The 17693-nt window shown below is 37.0% G+C and overlaps 1 protein-coding gene across 5 annotated transcripts in view; it reads left to right on the forward strand.

The window, feature by feature from the left end:
• Positions 1-4022: 4022 nt before the first annotated feature.
• LOC148951034 (poly(A) RNA polymerase gld-2 homolog A-like) overlaps positions 4023-17693 on the forward strand; it is a 96174-nt gene continuing 82503 nt past the window's right edge. For 3 of the 5 annotated variants that reach the window (XM_089090572.1, XM_089090575.1, XM_089090576.1), the window contains exon 1: positions 4023-4080. The gene's annotated coding sequence lies outside the window, so the exon portion shown is untranslated. Of the gene's footprint in view, positions 4081-4159; positions 4180-8196; positions 8339-17693 lie in introns of those variants that run through there. The other 2 variants (XM_089090574.1, XM_089090573.1) reach the window with 2 other exon arrangements.

Genomic DNA, 17693 nt, shown 5'->3' on the forward strand with positions numbered 1-17693 from the left:
AAAGGTCTCAGGAATACACAGCCCTTTTCAAGAAATAACAAGAGGATCTCTTGGTTTGGGTTAATGTAAATTGAAATAAAATAAAGTACGGTTATTCTTACTTGACCTCAGCAATAGTTTGAACTAAATGATTTTAATAACCCAGAACTCAAGCCTTGACTAGCTATTCAAGTGTAACTCTTTTAAGTAGAAACATTTGATAGCCTAGAATTAACTTAATCTTTTCGGTAAACGTTGGTGGATTGAACAAGTTGACCATAGACATTAGACCTAGAAGAGGTTGAGAAATACTCAACATAATCAGAATTAGAATATTTTTCTTTTTATCTTCTTTTGTAATAAGAATCAGTTTCCACTGAATTCTGAGTACCGATTTCTTACCCAAGCGTCAGTTTGTAACACGCTACCAAATTTATTAGCCCTGGTAGAAGGGGCAACCTTACACTACCAAGCCACGGCTAATTTGAGACAAAATTTAATTTTGGCCGAATCATAATATGATACTCTACTATTAAATCTAAGAAATAAATAGTAAATTTTGTAGTATTCTTATTTCCTGCCTGATTAGGTGCTTCAGTGAGCTAGACCTTGACCCAGTGCAAAAGCTTTCTAAGTCCTAATCCATTGTGAAGACTAGCCTGCTCCAGACTTATTGTAGCAGTGACCTAAGGTCATACTTAGTGCAAGAATGTGGTGCAGGAAGTCCTACCCCTGCTTGAAAGAAACTATATCTCAGCTTCTTTCAGCCCTTCCTGCCTGTGAACCGCTTTAGCAGAATTGTAGGCAGGTAGAACTTTATTTAAACTGGAACATTCTATTGAATTTCAATCTTTATAATTTAAAACAAACCCAGTGTCTCCTGCAACTCCAGCCTTTCATTATAAGCTTTTTAGCAGCAATAGACATCGTTTACTTTGTTTGGGGTGGAATCTAGCAAAGATTTTCTGAAAGTATGGCTGGAAAATTCAAATTCGCCAGTAACCTTTTGAGTATCTCTTAGTCCTTCATTGCACTGTCATCTTTTTATCCAACAAATACACAAGTAAAACCTTGTTTGAACTGTCATAGAGCAAGGATTCCCATACTGTGCAGTTTAAAGACATAATTTTGCCAATAATCTATCCTATTTATTTGCAGAAGTGTAGGTAAGAGCTTTGTTCCCAAAAGAGCAAGAAAAGGATGATTTTTAAAGATGTACTAATTTCATTTGTTAAACATATCAGACAATAACCTTGGATCAAGGGTTGGCAGAGAAAGAATTTTTAGAGGCACACAACACTTTCAATATCCACCTACGTTCCAGACGAAAGTAGCAGGATCTACTTCTTCTCAACGTTTCAGCTTGGTCAGATACATAGCCACACGCACAAACCAGACAGGGTCTTAACCTGGATTGGGCTGCAACAACCATCTCCTTATTATTCAACAGATTGTTGGGCAGCGAATGAAACATGATCAGATCACTCTAGTAATTTTCATCGATTGCATAACATCTTTCAACTCGATCAGTAGACATGGCATATAAGTTGCAATACAGGAAGACGGTGTCCCATAAAAACCAAAACGTCTAATTCAGGGCTACTACTGTCACGCCCAGACCTGCGTACTAGCTTCGTAAAAATTACCCTTCCTTTTCAATATTGATTTTGGGAAGTGATAGTAATATTTTCTGTCTCCCATGTTGTTCAATTTCGTTACTGGTTAGGAATTGAAGCTTGCCTGGTTTTCTGCTAAAGGCGTCAAATTCAGTCCTGATTTTCCTTTACCGAAAAATCAGACGACATTATCATGAAGCCAATTAAGGTAGATAATGCACAAGCCGTGTTGTATAGCATAGCTGTCATGGCGGAATTAATCAAGGAGGAGATCAACAAGAACAAAACAAAATTTTGAAAAACTGTGAAGACATTCTGGTGAACAGTATGTTTCTAAGTAGCAATCGATTAAAAATTGTTCACCAGTTCAAACATTTGGTATATTTAATTGCAATATCAGGCAGTTGCAGTGGAGAAGCTTAAGAAAAATATGCTCTGTGTCTGTAGTCTTTGTACAACTGAAGAAAAACCTGTGGAGGCAAAAAGATATTTTTTTAAAGCTCAAACATCCAAAATTAGGAAGCAATTGTCTAGATTTATGCTTCTATACTGCTGCGGAACACGACCCCTGTAAGCAGGGAGGATACCTATCCTCAATATGTTCAATTGTATCTGCCTAAGGCAAATGATCATCTTGTTTTCAACTGATATAGTCAGTAACACCGAAATTTTAACGCATTACTGCCAAAAATGTGACATCCGTGCATAAGAAAAACATAACTTAACTTCGTCTGCTTATGTTTGCTAGAGGCCAGATAGGGCACTCACTATACAAGTGCTGAAATGCAAACATACGGGTAGTTGGAAGAATAAGTGAAACGAGCAAGTGTAAACATGACTCTATACAAGCAAAAGATACCTGGAGCCGATTGAGAGCTTCTGAAACTACGGGAGAATATAAGGAAAACAATGGTTAGAGATATGTTGTACCGTATACTGAGGACCGAGCAATGTGGCACTTTACCATTTGCAAACATAATTACTATAAAGAGCTGCAGAGTTTGTGTCCTGAGACAAGCACAACTAAATAAGTGCCCATCCGCTTCAAGCTTGGGAAATACATTACTACAATCATCGACATTTTCTTCACGAAATTTGACACTACTCTATCTTTTGGTCAGGTTACTAGTTGGCTTAGAATCTTCACATGTTATGGATGCCCCGAATTTCGGAAATTTGTATCAATTCGGGTCTGCTTCTCGTGATTTGCCTCTTGTCTGAATCGAGTCTTTGAGAATCAATATTTGCGTTAAGTCCAGAGTCCCATAACTTACAATAAGTAACAACTGGCGTAGGTTTTGTGTTTTCTAGATTTTAAATATACAATAAGTTTTTGTGAATAAAAGTAAGGAGCAACAATAAAACTGAAAACAAACGAAAATTATTCCGTATATTAGAGATGATGCCCCTTCTTTTAACCTTGCTTTTTACACTAAAGTCTTAAAACTTCTCATTCAAATTCAATGCCCTTTGTTCTTCAAAAGTCCCTCTTAAATAATTTTGGCAAAAATTCAAACTTTAGCGATAAGAGCAAGTGTTGAAGAAGAGGCAGCCCCCTTCGTATTTGGAATAATTTTTGTTCATTTCAAGTTTTAATGCGGCTCCATTTTATCAGTTGACAATACTTGGTTTCTATTTAATTGATGACAGTTTTTGTGAATCATGCAGGAAATCCCCTCCCCCACCCTCTGTGCAAATTTATCCCGAAAACTTGTTCGTCACGAAAAATTCTCCCCACGGAAATCCCCCATACAGAAAATTCCTCCTTTCAAAGAAATTCCGTATATTTCCTAATAACTAATACTATATGTGAACAACGGGCGAATTGTATTATTTATTGCTCTATCTCCAGGGACTATGGGGATCGTGTCATCCTTGAAGGCATATTTACTGGTCGTATCAACTATGTTGATTCAAATGGCTATCTAAAAGTTTTGATCAGATGTCTTAGGGGATAATGGGGTGCCGGATGGGGGCTAGGGGCCCTCCTATTCTTTTGGTAACTTAAAATGAGCATTAGAATGTTTTACTTCCGTTAAAATGAGACCTCTCCCGACCTTTTAGAACCATAGGTTCGATACGATTGCCTCAGGAAAAAAAGAAATAAATAAACTCGCTTCCACGATATTTCTTCTGGTAGAAAAAAAAAATACAAATTCTATATATTTGCAGATAGGAGCTTGAAATCACTCTAGTACGGCTGGTTGGTAACATTAAACTTAATGAACTTCACATTTTTGCAATTGGCATAAAAACGCAATTCCTTTGAAGTATCTATTGACATCAAAATTCCATTTTCAGGGCTTCATTTACTATTGGGCTGAGCAGCTCCTCACTTGTAATTCGTTACCGCGAACTGTTTGATACCGTTTTTACCTGTTACATTTGAAAATGCTGCCCTTATTAGCCCAGCCTTGTGCCGTCTGTGTAAAGGGGACGCAAAGTTTTCGCAGAAGAAATTGCTGAAAATTAGGCCAAAAAACATGTGAGCCTGATTTCTATTTATATGAGTAAATTGTCAAAAAAGTACTATTTAAGGGGTTACAAATCAATCGATTAATAAGACAATGCTCAAAATATTGAGGTAAAATTCTACTTTAGCTACTTTTGGTTATCCTGAAAAGGAGTTTGGTTAGGAAAATTAAACTTTTAGGGGATGGATATACAGGCTAAAGTGTGTCCCAGGAAGGTATTTTGAAGTACTCACCTCCAGTCCTTCTCTCTCTTGGTGGCCCCGACCTTTGACGACCTTTAAAAATCTTTGTGCTATAAAAGTGAAACCTTGTAATAGCCTATAGATCTTCTGCTTAAAATAAAGTCCAACTATATTGTTTTCAGCTTCATAACTTTGCTCAATCCTGATTTATAGAGTTTTAAAGATATGCAAATACATTTCCTAAATTTTGAAAATTAACATTGATATGGCTTAAAATACTAGGCCTACTCAAATAAAAGGAATTGCATTTTCAGAACTAGGCCTAAAGCCAGAGAAAAGGAATCTTACAACTGAAAATTAAGGTAAAATGTTGTTTTGTCAAAATTTCAATAGGTATTACCTGTCATGTAAGCAAATTTCAGTATCCTCTAGAGGTAGAAGGAGAGGAGATAAGTACTTCAAAATACATTCCCAGGACATATTTTAGCCTGTAGACCCATCCCTGAAAGTTTCATTTAGTCGATTTATACCAAATCATATTATTGTGTTTAAAATAAAGTGAATAAACCATTCAATGCCTTTTTTTATGCTTATTATGACTATAAAAAGATTTTATATCGTAAATTACTTTCAGCCCCCCCCCCCCTATATAGGATATACCTAACCCAACCTCCCCTACCCCTGAATGGACCAATAGGGGGGGGGGGCTGAAATTCATTTTCAATAGAAATGCTTATTATATTAATAATCAGCATAAAAAAAAGGCATTGAATGGTGTATTCACTTTAGTCCTAACTCAATAATATTATTTGGTATATATTGACCTTTCATTTTCCTAACCTCACCCCTTTCCAAGATTGGTAAAAGTAACTAAAGTAGAATTTTACCAATATTAATGCCAGTTTAATATCATATAGGCTAGACTATGTCTTTGTTGGGCTTCTTTATATCTTAGAATGTAGGCTAGTTGAGGAAGGTGGATGGGAAAATCTGCAGTTTTCAACATAGTTTAGCTAGGATGAAAGTGAATATATAACTTGATGCCTTTTCTTATGTTCTTTTGTAATTAAAAGAACATTTTCTTACGTTCTTCTGGGAGGGAGGGATGTGCCCCCCCCCCAACTTTTTGACATGTGACAAAATTGGCCAAAATTTAGCAAAATTCTTGATTTAGCATAAATCAGGTTGCAATTCAGTAAAATTTACAAAGATTGCCCCCTGAATAAAACAAGACTTGGGACACCCCTGGCGGAGAGGTATGGACTGTCCCACTTATATTTCCATGGCTTGTTGTTCCATTCTTTGTCAAGTCTTGACTTGAAGGAAGCACTAGCCTAGTGGGTACAGTCATGGTTTTGTCTTGAAGGTTACCTTAATTTGCACTTCGGAGCAATTAAGGTCCATACAGGATCTTTTGTGCTCTGGGTCAATGATGGCAAAATTTTTTCACTGTGTTAGGGCCCAGTGACACGCCATAAGGAGGTCTGCAGGAGAGATGCAATTTAAGCCCAAAGCAGCATCAGCCTCCTAGCAAGACACTCATTATGATGAAGTTGGCATCAGTCAGTAGTTGAGTGGGATGGACAGTCCCACTCATATATCCATGGCTTATCATTCCATTCCTTGTCCAGTCTGGACTTGAAGGACACAGCCATGGGTGCAGTTGCTGTTTCAGCTTGAAGGCTATTCCAATTGTTGACAACACACTTGGAGAAGAAGTGTTGCTGCATTTGTGTATTGACAGAACGTTTTGACAGCTTTTGTGAGTGTCCTCTTGTATGGTGCTGACTTGAATGTTTGGTAAAAAGGGGGTTATTTGGTTGTGCATTATACTTGTAGGTCAGCATCATATCACAGTGGTGGTGTCTGAAGACAAGTGTTGGCAGCTGCATGCATTCCAGTCTCTTGTTGTATGGGAGATCTTGTAGATCAGCTATGCACTTTGTGGCATGCCTCTGAACTCCTTTGATTAGATTAGTATCATTCTTTTAGGAAGGGGAGGTGAGACATTTACCAACGTCCAAAACAGGCCTAACTATAGCCTTAGAAAGACTGTATGGAAACAGCTGGTTATGATGCATTTGAAGAGACCAAGGCTTGAATTTGCTTTTGAAACTGCTTGTTGCCAGTGGCCGTGGAACTTCAATTGTTCATCTATCAGCACTCCTAGATCTCTTTCTTTGGGACTTGTCTTTAGTACTAAGTCAGCCAGTGAATTGGGATTGGACATGTTGTACTGGTGACAGGGTTGTTGCTTCCAAAGTGAAGGACACTGCACTTTGATGTGTTGAATTTAAGTAGCCAATCTTGTGCCCATGTTTGGATTTTATGAAGGTCACACTGCAGACTTTGTTGATTTGCAGGCCCAAAAAGCTTGGAATTGTCAGCATAGAAAGGTTGTTCCATTTGTTGGAAATATGCTTGGTAAAAAAGTTTCAGCCCATTCTGGTCTTTACTCTTTGCTTTGCTAGCTTCTGCAAGTGTCCTCTTGTGTTGACCTGTATGTTTTGTGAAGAGGGTGTTGTTTGGTTGACTACTATATCTGTAGGTCAGCATTATATCACATCTGTGATGTCTGAAGACCAGTGTTGGTAGTTCTAGTTGCTCTAGTCTCTTATCTCACAGCATATTTGGTGGCATGTCTTTGAACTCCTTCAGTTATTCTGGTGTCATGCTTGTAGGAGGGGAAGTCAGACATGGGCGTAGGCAGCGTATTGTCTAGGGGGGGGGCAGTCAATAGTGTGATGGAGTTTTATCAACTGCTTTTTTCAAACCATCTACATTTTCAGCCATATCTAATGTAAATTTAAAGGTCTAGGGGGGCAGCTGCCCCCCCCCCCTGCCCCCCCATCCTATGCCCATGAAGTCAGATGTGTTCCAAAGTCTAACAACAGTCTAACAATAGCCTTGTAAAGTTTCAGGAAGACAGTACAGGAGCAGCTGGTGATAGTGCATTTCAGCAGGCCTAGACTTGAATTAGGTTTTGATACTGCTTGTTGCCAATGCCTTTGGAAGTTCAGTTGCTCATCAACAAGTACTCCCAAGTCTTGTTCTTTATGACTGGTTTGTAGCTGAATATCAGACTGCAACTTCTAGTCACAGGTGGTATACTGGTGATGAGGATTGTTATTGCCAAAATGGAGACACTGTGTTTATTAATGTTTAACTCAAGCAGCCATTCACTGGTCCACTTCTGGATTCTCTGGAGGTCTGATTACAGGCTTTGTTGAATGGCTGGTCTAAAAAGCTTAGAGGCATCAGTGTAAAGCATGATGTTATTTGTGGCTTCCTTTGTCATATCATTTATGTAAATGAGGAAGAGGGTGGGGCCTAGGGCTCTTGGTCTGTCAGGAAAGTCATTACCCATTCTACTACATCAGTGTGGATGCCAACTCCCAATAATTTGGCTCTTAAGGCATCTGTGGGGCACCTTGTCAAATACTTTGGTTAGGTCAAGCAAAATAAAGTCAACATGTACTCCCCTCTCCAGAAGGTCAGTGATAATATTGTAGGTTTCAAGTAAGTTGGTCTCAACTGACTTTCCCAGGAGGAAGCTGTGGTGGTCTGGTGACAGTATACTGTTGGACAAAAGATGTGTCAGAATTTGGCGTTAAAAGTGCGTTCCAGTGTCTTTGCTACAGCTGAGGCAAAGCTGATTGGCCGATAATTCTCTGCATTTGTCTTGTCACCTTTCTTGAAAGTTGGTGTAATGTGAGAGCTCTTCCAATCTAAAGGCACAGTCTTTGATTTGAGGGACTTTTGAGGTATTTGACATAATGGAGTCTATATTTGACATAAGGAGACAGACCCTGGAGAAATCATGATAGGTGGCTTAAGGTTCAATGCACTGTACACTGGACTGTTTGGGAGAGGACTGTCAGGTTCATTGGTAAACACTGATGCAAATTGCTTGTTGAGTAATTTAGCAATTTCTTGCAGGTCAGTTATTTCTGTGCCATCAGTTTTCTTCAGTTTCTTTATTGAATGTCTACTATGATCTTTACTGGATATGTAGTTCTAGAACCTTTTGGGGTTTCTCTTGCTATCATCCACAAGCTTGGGCTCAAAGTTTGGATATAGTTGTTAGGTGAGATTTTGTAGTTTATTTCAGGCCTTCAAAAACTTTTCATAGTGATAATCTTCCCCATTTTATGGTACTTGTTCTAGTATTAGCTTTTTTGGTTCTGCTCTCTATGTATCTGAGGGGTCATGTGTGGGAGTGTCTTGGGCTTTGGCATGAGTCTGGTAGATGTGTGCTTTTTCTGGAGTGTTGTAAGCTCTTCTTGGAATTAATAAAAAAAAATTCAAAAAATAGGTTTTTCAAAGAAAAGTTGAGGCCATTTTAAACTTAAGCTCAGCAAATACAAATACCTGTTAAGATTTAAACTCAAAACAACCAGAAATTACTATTAAAGAATAAATGAAACCCAAAACAAACAGAAATTAAATAAACAACTATAGCAAAAAACATGCAACAAGCAATAATATAAATGAATAAATAGATCCTAAAGCAAGTAATACTTGGATTGAATATGAAAATCAAGCTTAGAAAAAAAAAAATGCTATTGAACAATAAATGAAACTTAAAACAAACAGAAATTAAATAAACAATCAATGCAAACAAACATACAATAGATATTAATGTAAATGAATAAATAAATCTTAAGATAGAGTGAAACTTAAATTGAATATGCAAATCAAGCTTCTTTAAATCACTACAAACAAGAGTTTGGGTATTGCCTCCTTCTCTGACTGTAAAACTCTAAAACCTTCTGTGTCATTGGTGCTTTACTGAAAACCAGGTTTATTACAAATATTTTCTTTTGTAATTGCTGCTGAATATAAGTACTAGGATTAAGATAAAATTTTTAACTAACCAGTTTTCAGCAATGAACATCATTATACATCAAATATTTAGTTTAATTTATTGTTTCTTTCTAAAGTTGTTCAAGATAAATATAGTTTCACTACAAACAATAGTTTGGATACTGCCCCAGTCTTTAACCTTAACTGTAAATAAATACCAAAAGCCTACTGCGTCATTGGTGCTAAACTGAAAACGAATTATAGTACAAATATTTTCTTTTCCAGTTCTTAGAGCAACATCCACAATTAAAATAAAAATAAAATTACAGTGAAATAAATTCTTGAACTGACGGATCTTTCAGCAATTAATGTCATTATGCATAAAATATTCAATTTGTTGTTGTTTATACTTTCTAAGACTGTTTAAGACACATATAGTTTTAGACTGTTGATCTACCTCCCCCTGAAGCAAAGACTTAACTCCACACCACTTAACTCTTCTTTGATTGCTGCATAGTCAATATAAGTCTTCTTGATATAATCATTTGTTATCTTGTGTATGGCTAAATTGACTTTGATGACAAGGTGGTCACTTTTGCCTAAAGGGGGATGGTAACTTATGCTTTGTAGCTGTTCTTTATTCCTAAGGAATACCAAATCAAGGAGGGTTGGTCTCTGGGAAAATTGATGCCTGGTTGGCTTTTCAGCTATATTTCTGCTTAAATGAAGTAGGCCTACAAGAAAAGAGTTTTCAGCTTCATAACTTTGCTCAATCCCAATTTATGACATTTCAAATATCTACAAGCACATTTCCTAAATTTAGAAAAAAAAATCATTGATATGGTGAAAGAAACATAAAACTGAAAATTAAGGTATAGGCTAATGTTATTGTGTCAAAATTCCAATTGGTATATTCCTGTCAAGTAGGCAAAGACTTAGAAATCAGAAGAGGGTTAACATATTAGCTTGGCAATACCTTCCTGGGGTATGTGCTTGGCCCCTGATTCATTGCTGAAAGTTTCATTTTCCTAACCTAACCCCTTTCAGAGATAGCAAAAAGTAGCTTGTCTAGAATTTTATCACCCTAAAAAATGTGTCACAGCAAAACTGACGTCATTCTGGCTTTTTTTAAAATTTCTAGAAATGTATTATATAATAGTAGGCCCATTCTTTTGCACTAAGATCTTACATCTAAGATCTCACATTTTTCTGCAAAGATTTCCGTTCTTTTAATTCATCTTTGTTCTAAGATCTTACAGCTCACTGATATTAGCAAAAAGTATGAAGGACACCATTTTTCTGCCACATAGAACAATGACGAGGGAAATTTGATGATATAGCCTACTCATCAATGTTCTTAGACAGCTAATTAAAACAGAGTGATGAAAGACGTATGCAAAAGAACGCCATAAGATTAAAGATCTTAAGTGCAATGATTTCACTTTAAGTATTCTTTGTCAAATAAGATTTTTGCACAAAGATGAGTAAAAGAATGGCCCTAGTATTTTACTTTTCAGACTAATGAAAATAATAGCCTAAGATAATTACCATTCCTGAATCAGCTACAAATAGCAATTGTTTTCACTAGCCAGTTTTTTTTAGAAACATGTTTTTAAACTTTTGATTAGTATGGGCAGTTTTGGGTCCTTTAAGACCAGAACTCTCAGTAATGAATCCACATTCTCAATGATTTTCTGGGAAGGTGTTTTGAAGTACCTACTGTGTTAAATTATGCATACCCTAGCCTATGTATTCACATAGCCTAATTTAGCTAGGACAAAAGTGAATACATCATTTGATGCTTTTTTTATGTTCTTTCAATAATTGCTTATGGGGAAAATTCAATTTTGAACCCTTTAATGAATGTCTAAATGGTAACTTCTTACCTTGTCTGTAGTTTTAAGACTATCATGTATAATTAAAAATTATTTAAAGACCAATTAGATATAAAATTAGCTTACAAACATAGCCTTAAAAAAAACATACAAAAATGTGATTTTCCTTTTTGTTCAAGGCAGATCTATAAGCTTCCTGTTTAGGGTTTTCAACAATGGTGTACTTTTTATTTGGTACCATACTGTTCTATTGGCTAGGCGATACGTGAGAAGTGAAGTTTGGTTAATGCTAATGAAATAAAACAAAATATGATGAAAATATAATATTTTAGAAACAAATTTTGGCTATATATTTGTACATTAGGGGGTGGAGGTAAAGCATAGCATATATTAAATATGTAACCTAATTAGGTACCTTTTTTCCCCCTAAACCACAAAAAAATAGTTTAAATATAGTTCCTGGAGTGAGAAACCCCTTGTTAATTCAGCAAACCATAGGAATGACTGGGTAATGCCTATTTGATCTTTGCTTTTCTTGAGTGGCTGTCTTGCATGTTGCCTAGCTAATAGAACAGTTCCTTTTGTTTTGCTGTGCTGCCTTTTTCAAGGAGTTTTAGGCTCTTTTTAAAAATTCCTGCAGTTTTTTGTTTCAAATAACATTTACTATACAAACTAGGCTAATAAAATAATAATTGCCATTCTTAAATCATCTACAAATTGCAATTTTTTCTAATAGATAGTTTTTTAGAAACACATTTTTAAACTAGCCTATTTGGTTACTAGGCTTTGGGCTGTTTTGAGCCCCTTCAAGGGCTCAAAGTGGAATTTTCCCCAGAAGCAACTATTGAATTAGTAAAAAGCATAGAAAAGAAATCAAATGATATATTTGCTTTCTTCCTAGTTAAATTATGTGAATATATACCAATTTACCCCTGCCTGTACCCCTTCTGTCTCAAAAGGACAATGACCTTGGTAAATTTGGAGATGATTCTGTTACTTGCATAGATTAAGATACCTAGTGGCCTAGACAGAGATATAATAACCACTTCAACAGTTAAATTATTCTGCAATCTTTAATATACCACCTAGAAATTCGATTGTTTGACCATTGAACTTGTCTAAGTTTTATCAGTAAGGATGCCCTTAGTTTGACTTTAGCCATAACAAATTTTTGAATGTTTTGTATGCACTGATAGGCCTAGTCAATAGCAAAGCTGGTAAAGGTCTAGAATAGTGGGTCTTCACAAGAGGACATGTCAGAACAAAAAGAGCAACAATTTTAGATTGCTAATTTTGTGTTCATTTTGTGATTTTGTTTGTATTTTTGACAATTCACCCCCCCCCCTAATGTTCTCATAAAGTCCTAGACTATGTAAAAAATCAACTAATACTTGATGAAAACTGATTCAAAAATAGGGGAAAACAGGGAAATATGTTACATTTGATTAAGAATTTGATCACTTTTTGGTTAGTTTCTTTTTTTATATATATATAATCTAGGGCTAGTGTTATAAATGGTAAAACTGGTCACAGTAAAATTGGGTATTTTGCTGTAATTTTATGGTTATTTTACTGTATTTATACTTTATTATTACTTTGCATATTTTATATAATTTATACTGTATATAAATTGGGTATTTTACTGTAATTTAACAATAATAATATTAGAACTAAATAGTAAGTTTAGATCAGTTATGCAACTATTGATAAGCTGGTGTTGACAATTGGTGTCCATGATTTTTTAGTTTTGAAAATCTTGCATAAAGGGCATTTTTTTGTACTGCTATTGTTTGCCCTCTGAGCTGCTGAAAGGGGTACCAGAAAAAAGCTATGTGTGTTCTAGTCTTCAAGCCCAAGACAAAATTGGCAGTTTTTACTGAACAATTTTTTGCTGGTGCTACTCTAGCATGGGACACACTAGGCAGGAAACATTCTACCAATGCAATGTCAGTTGATGATAATAGATCATAAGGCTTTTTGTGTTTCCAATATTGTCAAAAGAAATAGTAAATGGTAAAATAAACAATTATTTATTTTAACACCTAAGCCAAGATGGAAGCAGAACAATATGAAAGGGGACACACTTGGCCTTTTTTTTTTTTTTTTTTTTTTTTTACTGCTTGTGAATGAGTGTGTTTGCAGAGGGTATATCAGAGGCAACGTTGCCTTAGTAAAGGCCATATGGCTCCAATGTTTTATTATTTATTTAAATTTTTTCCTGGAGGCACTTCATATGGGAGTAGTCATTGCATAAACTTTGAAAGGGGCTCATTCAATCGGAAACGAAAGTTCTAGTGCCCTTTTTAACAGTCAAAAGAGATTGGAGGGTAAATATCCCCTCCCCACCCCTCTCCACGCATTTTTTCTCAAACTCATCCAATAGGAGCTTTGAGATAGCAAATTTGTTAAAAATAGTTCAAAGGTCATATAACAAAAACTTGGGTGTTGACACAATCCCACAGAGCCCGGGAGCAGGCATTGTAAGTTATGCCATGGGGGCTTATATGGTTCTTATGGAAGGGATGCTTGTATAAACTTCAGAGGGCCCATTTGACTGGAAATTGAAAGCTATAGTTCCCTTTAAAGAGTCAAAAGAGATTGGAGGGCAACTAGCCCCCCTCCCCTCCATGCTCTTTTTTCCTCAAACCTATCCAATAAGAACTTTGAGATTGCCATTTTTTTAAAAATAGTTCAAAGATCTTATAACAAAAACTCTAGGGCAACACAACCCCCCAGGGCCCGGGGAAGGCATTGTAAGCTATGCCCTGAGGGCATATAAGGTTCTTATGGAAAATATGTTTGCATAAACTTCAGAGAGGGCTCATTTGATTGGAAATTGAAAGTTATGGTTCAATTTTAAAGAGTCAAAAGAGATTGGAGGGCCACAAGACCCCCCCCCCCCCCAGCCACACCATTTTTTTCCTCAAACCCATCTGATAAGGACTTTGAAATATCCATTTTTTTTAGAAATAGTTCAAAGGTCATATAACAAAAACTCTGAGGTCAACTCAGCCTCCCAGGGCCCAGCGGTAGGTGTTGTAAGTTGTGCCCTTGGGGCATATATGGTTCCTATGGAAGGGATGCTTTTATAAACTTTAGAGTGTTCATTTGATTGGAAATTCAAAGTTCCAGTTCAGTTTTTGAGAGTCAAAAGAGATTGGAGGGCAACTAGCCCCCCCATGCCCTTTTTTCTCCAAATGCATCTGATCAAGATAATATAACAAAAACTCTTAGGTTAACACAGCCTCCAAGGGCCCAGGGGCAGGCCTTGTAAGTTGTGTCCTGGGGGCATATACGGCTCCTATGGAAGGGATGCTTGTTTAAACTTTAGAGAATGCTCATTTGATTGGAAATTGTAAGTTCTAGTGCGCTTTTAGAGAGTCCAAAGAGATCCAAGAGCAACTAGCCCCCCCCCCCCCACACTCTTTTTCCCCCAAACCCATCCGAATTTTTTTTAAGATAGCCATTTTGTTAGAAATAGTTCAAAGGTCAGATAAGAAAAACTCCTATGTCAACACAATCCCCCAGGGCCTGGGCAGGCATTGTAAGTTATGCTTTGAGGGTATATATAGTTCTTATAGAACAGGTGATTGTATAAACTTCAGAGAGGGCTAATTTGATTGGAAATTGAAAGTTCTAGTTCGATTTTTAAGAGTCAAAAGAGATCAGAGGGCAACTAGTCCCCCCATGCTTTTTTTTTCCTCAAACCCATCCAATAAGAGCTTTGAGAAAGTCATTTTTCTAAAAATAGTTCAAAGATCATATAACAAAACTGGTGTTGACACAATCCCCCAGGGCCCGGGGGCAGGCATTGTAAGTTATGCCCTGGGGGTATATATGGTTCTAATGGGAAGGATGCTTGTATAAACTTCAGAGAGGGCTCATTTGATTGGAAATTCAAAGTTCTAGTTCACTCTTAAGAATCAAAAGAGATCTGAGGGCAACTAGCCCCTCCACACCCTTTTTTCCCAAAACCTATCTGATAAAAATTTTGAGATAGCTATATTGTTAAAAATAGTTCCAAGATCATATAACGAAAACTCCGGGGTCAACACAACTCCCCAGGGCCTGGGCGTTGTGTTATTTCCGGGGGGTATGTATGGATCTTATGGAAGAGATGCTCATATAAACTTTAGAGGGCTCATTTGAATGAAAATTGAAAGTTCTAGTTAACTTTTAAGAGTAATAAGAGATTGGAGGGTAATTAGTCTCCCGCGCCCTGTTTTCCTCAAACCCATCCAATACAAATTTTAAGATAGCTAATTTTTTAAAATAGTTTAAAGGTCACATAACAAAAAACTCTGGTGTCAACACAACCCCCCAGGGCCTGGGGGCAGGTGTTTTAAGTTATGTCCATGGGGCATATATTGTTCTAATGAAAGGGGTGCTTGTATAAACTTCAGAGAGGGCTCATTTGATTGGAAACTGAAAGTTCAAGTTCACTTTTTAAGAATCAAAAGAGATCCAAGGGCAACTAGCCCCTCCATGCCCTTTTTTCCCAAAACCTATCTGATAAAAATTTTGAGATAGCTATATTGTTAAAAATAGTTCCAAGATCATATAACGAGAACTCCGGGGTCAACACAACTCCCCAGGGCCTGGGGCGTCGTAAGTTATTTCCTGGGGGTATGTATGGTTCTTATGGAAGGGATGCTCGTGTACACTTTAGAGAAACTCCTTTGAATGAAAATTGAAAGTTCTAGTTCACTTTTTAAGAGTAAAAAGAGATTGGAGGGCAAATAGTTCCCCTCACGCCCTGTTTTCCCCAAAACCATCCAATACAAATTTTGAGATAGCCATTTTTTAAAATAGTTCAAAGGTCAGATAACAAAAACTCTGGTGTCGACACAACCCCCCAGGGCCCGGGGGCAGGCGTTGTAAGTTATGTCCATGGGGCATATATGGTTCTATTGAAAGGGGTACTTGTATAAACTTCAGAGAGGGCTCATTTGATTGGAAATTGAAAGTTCCATTTCACTTTTTAAGACTCAAAAGAGATCCGAGTGCAACTAGCCCCTCCATACCCTTTTTTTCCCAAAACCTATCTGATCAAAATTTTGAGATAGCCATTTTCTTAAAAAAAAGTTCAAAGATCAGATAAGAAAAACTCCGGTGTCGACGCAACCCACGGCCCGTGGGGCAGGCATTGTAAGTTATGCCCTGGGGGCATATGTTTCATACAAATTTTAAAGTAGCTATTTTTTTTTAAATAGTTCAAACATCAGATAACAAAAGCACCGGGGTTAACACAATAAACAAAAAATTGCGAAGAAAGGAAGAGAACGAGGACAATTAACACAACCCCCCAGAGCCCCAGGACAAGTGTTTTAAGTTATGCCCTGGAGGCGTATAAGGCTTTTATGTATGGTGTGGTTGTATATATAAGGCAACTAAGGCAACTTACCCTGGAGACATTCCAGCAACCCTGTACAAAGAAAACGCAGCCTTTCTAGCTGAACCTCTGACTGCCTTTTTAAACCAATGTTTTTTGAGTGGTACCTTTCTTGATGATTTAAAAAAAGCAGTTGTAACGCTAATACCTAAAGTTTCGAATCCAAAAGGGGTGAGTGACCTACGACCTATATTTTTAACCCCTATTGTATCCAAAGTTTTCGAGCACTTTCTAAAGAAATGGTTACTAGAAGATTTCTGTGATAAAATAGATCCCTGTCAGTATGGATTTATCAAAGAATCTAGCACAGTACATTATCTCATCAAAATTATGGAAGAAGCCCTGGAGCATCTAGAAAATAAAAAGATGCATTTGTAGAAATATTGCAAGCAGACTTAGAAAAGGCTTTCGACAAATCAAGCCATCCGGATATTCTTGAGTCAATGACAGATTTTAGACCTTTTTTAATTCGGATAGTTTATAGTTTTTTTTACACGGACTGCAACAGTGTGTTATTGCTGATGGGGTACAATCAGATTTTCTTGAAGTTTTCTGTGGAATACCCCAAGGTACCAAAACGGGACCTGTTTTATCTTTAATACTGTGTAACAAAATTGCGACTTGGCTTGAAAACAGAGTAGAGTTTGCAGATAATTTATCATTGCTGACACTTTAGAAGCTAGGATCCATTATTAGTACGGATGGCATAATCCGCCGTTTGGTGGCCGACTGCGAAGAAAACGGCTTTCAAGTAATAAGAAAAATTCAGAACTTTTGAGAGTCTCATTGATAAAAACACATGTTCCTAGTCAAAGTGATATAAATCTGTCAATTATAAATAATATGACAATTTTAGGTTTGACTTTTAACTAAAAAATGTCATGGATGGATCATGTAAATAGTTGTACTAAGAAGGTGAATATAGCGTTGCGTATTCACCTTTAGTCGTTTGCGCCGTCTTTAGTCGAATCGCCGTCAGCGGCGATTCGGTTTTAGTCGTTTTCCACTGTTGAATTTTTATAAACTGTACATTCGAAGTATTTTAGAGTATGCTTGTCCTGTGTAGCATCCGGGGCTAAGTAAAGAGCAAAGAAATGACCTTGAGAATGGGCAGGAACGAGCTACCCATGTGATATTAGGTCCGGAATTCACGAATTATGATGATTGCCTTAAAATCCTAGGTCTAGATGGGCTTGATGCCAGGCGACACCACCTTACAATGGCCTTTGGACAGAAGCTTTTGGAGTCAAGCAGGCATCGAGATTTGATCCCTGAACCGGCAAGAACAGGGTGTAATACAAGGCACCAGAATTAACTCAAGCCTTGTAAGCCCATGGCTACCAAGCGATACAGATTGTCTTTTCGACAGTATTGTGTCTCATTTTAATAAATAAGTGACAAGGAAGAGT

This window comes from Artemia sp. Qi Xiang Cuo, chromosome 6 (assembly GCF_049724085.1).
Source record: "Artemia sp. Qi Xiang Cuo chromosome 6, ASM4972408v1, whole genome shotgun sequence".
NCBI lineage: Eukaryota > Metazoa > Arthropoda > Branchiopoda > Anostraca > Artemiidae > Artemia > Artemia sp. Qi Xiang Cuo.